The sequence below is a fragment of the Plectropomus leopardus genome, chromosome 13, assembly GCF_008729295.1.
Source record: "Plectropomus leopardus isolate mb chromosome 13, YSFRI_Pleo_2.0, whole genome shotgun sequence".
In the NCBI taxonomy this organism is placed as follows: Eukaryota; Metazoa; Chordata; class Actinopteri; order Perciformes; family Serranidae; genus Plectropomus; species Plectropomus leopardus.
This window is the reverse complement of record NC_056475.1, coordinates 31,708,466-31,715,156: the sequence shown is the minus strand read 5'-3', so window position 1 is coordinate 31,715,156 and position 6,691 is coordinate 31,708,466.

The window sequence follows — 6,691 nt, the reverse complement described above, 5'->3', positions numbered from 1 at the left end:
GCACACACATTTCAAATCAATAGACCGACCCTGCTCAAAACAATTACAATTTAAGCAATTTATTACACAGTTTCTTATAGTCCATGACCCAGCAATGTTCGTGCCGTGCTTTCAGCTGGAAGNACCCCCAGCACACACATTTCAAATCAATAGACCGACCCTGCTCAAAACAATTACAATTTAAGCAATTTATTACACAGTTTCTTATAGTCCATGACCCAGCAATGTTCGTGCCGTGCTTTCAGCTGGAAGATGTCCAAAGTGCACTGACTGAATGTTTCAGTGGCCTCATAAACGTTTCAGGATCTTGTGAAGCCTGTGAAACTTCCTGGCTTATATGAGCAGGAGGCACCTCATCAAGTCACCGCCCTGTTGCATAACTGTTCCTGACTGACATTATTCAATTGCTCTGGGCCAAAACGTCAGCTGATAGCCCCTCTCTCTGGTGTCTCAATTACAAGTGAAACTGCTTCCTTCTGTTAGTCAGAAAGTGTTGCTTACATACAAAAATGTCTCTCCCAATGCAAGACCCTGGCATCTACGCAATGCTTCGGTGATATGCACATATGTTGTATGCTGTGTGTGGGAAAGGTGACAGTATGCTGCATGAAGTGAGAGTAGCAACCACAGAGACTAATTTAGAGAGCTCCCTGTTGGAGGACGACAGGCAGCAGACAGCTGTGTAACAGGAGACAGGGTTTCAATTCAGGGCAAGGACAGTGTGACATGCTGACGTCTCTGCTCGTCTACGTCTGAACACTGGCAGCACCAAAAGTACAAGAAAAGGAAAGAGACCATCGAAATACAACAGGAGTGCAATAAGAGAACATATATGCATGAGAGCAGAAGCTCTGAGGTGTTTGCGGTCAGTATCTAGCAGTGCTGGATATTTGGGAGGGAGGGGGGAGTGTTCTGTGTGCTGGTTGCAGAGGACTGGAAGGAGCAGGTGTGAGCCCGTCAGCTGCCAGTCAGAGACGGATGGTCCATCCCACAGACACAGCTGAGTGTTGGGATGCCCCACTGCTGGAAGTGCCTCTGATAACACTCCTATCAGTCCCCAGTTGAATTGTTGTTAACACCTTTTATAATTCAGCTCAAAACTTTTTCTCTACTTGCAACTTGTAACTTAGTTTGGGTGCAGGCCAACTACCACGGTGACCTTCTTTGACAAAGATAGGCTTTTCTGATTTTATTATCAAAATATGTCAATGAATTCATTGCTATAAGCATAAATGGAAAGTTAATCTCAATGATGACAAATACGCTTTCTGATGATTTATTGACTTCTTGTGAATCAAAATAAAGATCCCCCTCAGTAATAGACTGTAGGCGGGTTTCCATTACAGATTTGCACAAAACGTATGCAATATTTTTGAAATGTCAATAAAGCACAATTGTGAGATGACTGTGTTTCCACTGAGTGATGTTATGCGGTTTCTCCTCTGGCGACAACATTCCAAGAAGCATGGTGATGGATGTTCAAAACATTAGCAGCTTTATTTTATTGCAGCAACCACACTAGCCGTCATTATTTCCAATTGAAGTCAAAGCAGTCATGTTATAGGTCCATAATGGAAAGTCAAGCCCCTTATACGTGGGAGCAGTCACGTATGAGGGATTTCTGGGAGGTGATAGACTACAAATTCACAGAGGAATTTTGGATTCAAAACTTTCGGATGATCCGCTCAACTTTAGTTACATGATGCAGTAACACCTCTTGTAGCTCCTTCTGCATCATGCCAGGGAGCCAGTTCCTACTGACAGTTCCTACCAAGAAGCGCATAGTCATAGCATCATGTGACCTAGAAAAGACAAAAAGTGTTTCCATTGCAGTTTTACAAAATATGGCTTTTTCGAATCTGTTGAAATACCACCTCATGCAAGCGTCCTATAGCATTCAGACTCTTTAAAACAAGCATAACATCATGTAACACTGTTGTGGCCTCTGTCACCATTAACAACATGACTGCTACTTTGCACTATTTACGTCAGTGTATAAAGCCAATATCCTACTTATTTATAATTATTTACATCATATCTATATATATAATCCTATATACTATATTATTTATACAACCCCAATTCCAAAAATGTTGGGATGCTGAATAAAAGCATAAAAAAACAATGATTTGCATATGCTTTTGACCTATATTTAATAGAATACAGGGTAACACTTTCTATACATCAATGATGCATTTTGAGAGCATTCATAGTGAATTATAATGCATTCATAATGCTTTATGACTACACTCATAAACACACATAAGGCTTACTGATGCACTATATCAACAGTCATAATATAGATGCTCTTGACAAGTTTTAAACTAAGGGATGACTGATGGGGCTTATAATGCATTACAAATACCTATACTCACAGATACAAACATCAACAGTCAACTGTAGTAAGGACTCAGTGTGCTATAACAATCCATGCAGAATCATAAGTAATTGTATGTTAATTAAAGCGAGGTACATATTGATGCATTTATATTCATGCATCATCATAATATCATCATCATCATCATAATGTTTTTAACTGTTGATGTTAAGTAAAGTGTAATCATTTTTACGCATTTCTAAGAATCTGTGGTGTATCTATGTGATTAATGCATAAAGTGGTTAATGCCTACCATACACTAGAATACTTTGAAAATACATTCAAATGACTGAAGTCTGACACTTTTTGACATCTAAAGACAATGTACGGGGAGTCAGAGAGTGTTAAGTCACAGAATCAGAATTTACAAAAACAGGGATCTTGCAGGGTCACTACTTGCAAGATTGTTAGCTTCAAAAGGAAAAAAAAGTTGACAGAAACTGTTGCAGCACTTGATATCCCCAGTGACTATTGTGTGACTTAAAATTCATTATAAGTCACATCTATAATGTTTTATGACTATTTATGTAATGAATTAGGAAGCATTATGTGTGTCTATGAGTGCTGTCATGAGGCATTATGAATGGATTATAATTCACTATGAATGGTCCTCATAGAAAGTTAGAACCATTCATAGAAAGTGTTACTGAATAGGGTACAAAGACAAGACATTTATTGTTCAAATTGATGAACACTCATTCTGAAGTTGATGCCAACGCGTTACAAAATTTTGGGACAGAGGCACGTTTACCACTGTGTGCAACATATTCTCATTGAACGTTTCATATGAGATCCAACAAAAATGCTCACACAACCAAATGTATGATATCCTACAACTTAGGCCCCATGAATAATATTATGTGTTTTATTTAAAGTTACATTATTAACGTGAAGTTATGGAGGCTAGGTTTAGACAAGTAGAGTAACTGCGATTGGGTTTAGGGAAAGCAACATGGTAAGGACGTCCCTACAAATGAGTCAAAGTTCACACAGTTCTGAACATGTATCTCCAGAGGAAGTCCCCAAAGAATGTCTGTGTAGTTCTGACCTGTCCAACACCTATCAAGAGGGCTACCTTGTTTAGCCCATGGTGGCGCAGCCTTTCAAATACATAGGATAAATATGACTTTGGGTGCATTTGTAGGAAAATGACAAACAGCTTATGAGAATAGCCTGCTGTGTGACATCATATTGTCTTTTAACAACACTCAGTAAGTGTTTGGGAACTGAGGACAGTAATTTTAAAGTTCAGAAAGTGAAATTCTATACGATTTTAGCTGCTCAACAGGACTGCAGGCAGGTTAGTCTAGTACCTGAACTCTTTTACTATGAAGCCATGCTGTTGGAACACATGCAGAATGTGTCTCATTGTCTTGCTGGAATAAGCAGGGAAATCCCTGAAAAAAGACAGCGTCTGGCAGCATATGTTGCTCTAAAACCTGTATGTACCTTTCAGCATTCATAGTGAGTGAAATGAAGTGAAGTAAAGTTATCCATGATGCCATGGGTCCTAACAACCACCTCATAAACCATATCATTAAAGATGTTGGCCTTTAAACTTTGTGCTGGTAACAATTTGGATGGTTCTTTTCCTCTGCCCAGCAGACACAACGTCCATTATTTCCAAAAACAATTTGAAATGTGGACTCATCACACCACAGCACACTTTTCCACTTTGTGTCAGTCCATCTCAGATGAGCTTGGGTTTTTGGATGGTGTTTATATCTTGCTTTCACTCTGAACTTGCATTTGTAGATGCAGAGATGAACTGTGTTTACTAACAATGGTTTTCCATATTGTTCTTGAGCCCATGTAGTCATATCCCTCATACAATCATATTGTTTTTTAATGCAGTGCAGCCTGAGCAAACGCAGCTTTTCACAAAGTGGACACAAAGCTTTTGTTCACATTTGGAGCCAGGATTGCTGTTTTAAAATAATCAGCCTTAGCTTGTCTGGAGGTCAGTGACCTACACAGAAACAAAAAACGTCCTGAAAACACTAAATGTCTAATGAAATGAAAATGTCTTTCAATTCTTCTGGGAAAAATTCTGTATTGTAGCAATGCATGAGGCAGCTGCAGAGCATACACATTGGTAAAATAGTGTGAGACATTTGAGAGAATACATTATCAAAGAAGGGAGCTAATGAAGCTAATGTCAAAGATGGCCTCATCTTTCATCCTCAACATTCAATCTCACAGTCAGTATTCCCATCAGAGATTCAGTATCTGATAATTGCCATATCAATTAGAGCCAGACTGAGTCATGGGTGTTTTGCGTCAGTTTCCTCTGCAGGTCCATGGGGGTCATGATAGAGAGGATTAACACAGCAACAATATCTGCACACTCGAAGTCCATCCAATGCAACAGCCCCGCAAAAAGGATTTTATTTTTTAATTGTTGTTCAGTCTTTGTAAAAAAAAAAAAAAGAAAAAGAAAAAGAAAATCCATTTACATAACAGAGCTGATAAAGACACTTTAAAAGAACTAATTCCATTTTGGTTTTGTCTGAACCCAAAAAGTAAAAATAAGCTTCTTAAAGATGACAACTGTGATGACCCCACCTGCCTCCCTTGCCTTGGTGTGCCAAGTTTCCTTTCCTCTAACCACGCAGAGTCGAGGAGTAAAGTCAATTGTATGTCAAGTCAATTTTATTTGTAAAGCCCATTATCACAAAACATGGTTTGCCTCAGAGGGCTTTACAGTGTACGACAACCCTCTGCCCTTAGACCCTCACATCACCCAAGGAAGCAGGAATACTCTGGAGAGGCAACGGGATTAGCGTAGTGCAGTTCAACAGAATCAAGGTGGTGAACAGGAGTCAGACAGTGTGTTTCCATGCACACTTAAGTGGATGGTTAGAACTCGATTAGGCCATATAACTGGACTACTGTCCATGTCCCAGTATACAAGCACCAGGGGAGAATCCATTTATTGACGGGAGTTTGTCTGACACTGCCACGGCAGGTGGAGATATGCCCCCTTTCAGCTAGTTGCTATTGGACCCTTTTTCCAGTTGACCTTTTACGTCACATACCAAACAAGTTAGCAAGAGGGAAACAGGTGGCATGTTGAATGGTTACAACATGAATAACTTTTCGCCACTGTACATTTTGTATGTACTCTACGCTTCACTTGGTGCCATCTTCTGATTTAGATTTTTCTACAGTTTTATGCCATTCAACTTACGGGTTAAAGCCTACCAAGGGGACTATGGAGCATGCGCACAATGCCTAGGCCAGTTCAGGTGCGGTTAAGGCATATACATGAAAGAGTAAATCGACCTCTAACCGTATTATCTAGGTGTGTTGGTCCAACTTTGAGAAATTTGACTTAGTACAATTTCAGTTAGACTATCATGTAAACATGTATTTAAAAGTCCAGTTTTAGTTAGACTAACACAATAATTCCACTTTTTCTTTTCTTTTTTTTCAAGGATTATTTCTTTGGATTTTGCCTTTATATGAGACAGGATAGCTATAACATGAAAGGGGGAGAGAGAAGGGGGATGACATGCAGCAAAGGGCCGCTTTCGAAATTGAACCCACGGCCACTGTGGCGAGGATACAGCTTCTGTACATGGGGTGCCCACCCTACCAACTGAGCTACTGGGCACCCCAATAATTCCACTTTTTCTAATATTATGCAAGGGGGTTCACCTGGGCCTCTTGGTGGGAAGGCCTGTCCCTCTCTTTTCTCTATATGTGATTTATAATTTTCGTCCTTTTTGTTTGAACCTCGAGTCAGTTCATGAAACAGTTCAGCCTGACAAGCAGCAGTTGTTGAATAACGTGTCTCCATACTTTCCATAACAGAACACTGACCAATCCTGCTTCAGAGGGTCATTACTCAACCTTAAGGAGGTATCCAAATGTAACAAATGTAAACCCTTTAGAATTATCATACTCAGCATTCCTCCTGACCAGATATCCATCTGAGATAAGTGAGTCATCTGCTGGATACAAAGTTTCTTTGGACAATATTTACATGATGAATGATAAGTGTAAAGCACACTGGCTCTTTACAACCTTCACACAAGGACCCCTGATCTCCACGCTTGGCAAAAGTGAAGCTCAGCTTTTTTCAGTTGCTTCAACTACCCCCAATAATACCCCTCACCCATCTTTGTGACCTCCCCTTCCCGCTGAGATACTCCCACTGGTGCTATGTATGGGCCAAGGGTGACTGAGGGCTGGTGAGGAGGGTGATGGGGGTGAGGCCACAATTGCAGTACCCATCTCGGGTGACTGAAATGTAAACGTGTCCCTTTCATAAACTGTTCAAAGTATCAGTACAGAGGATCTGGCCAATCA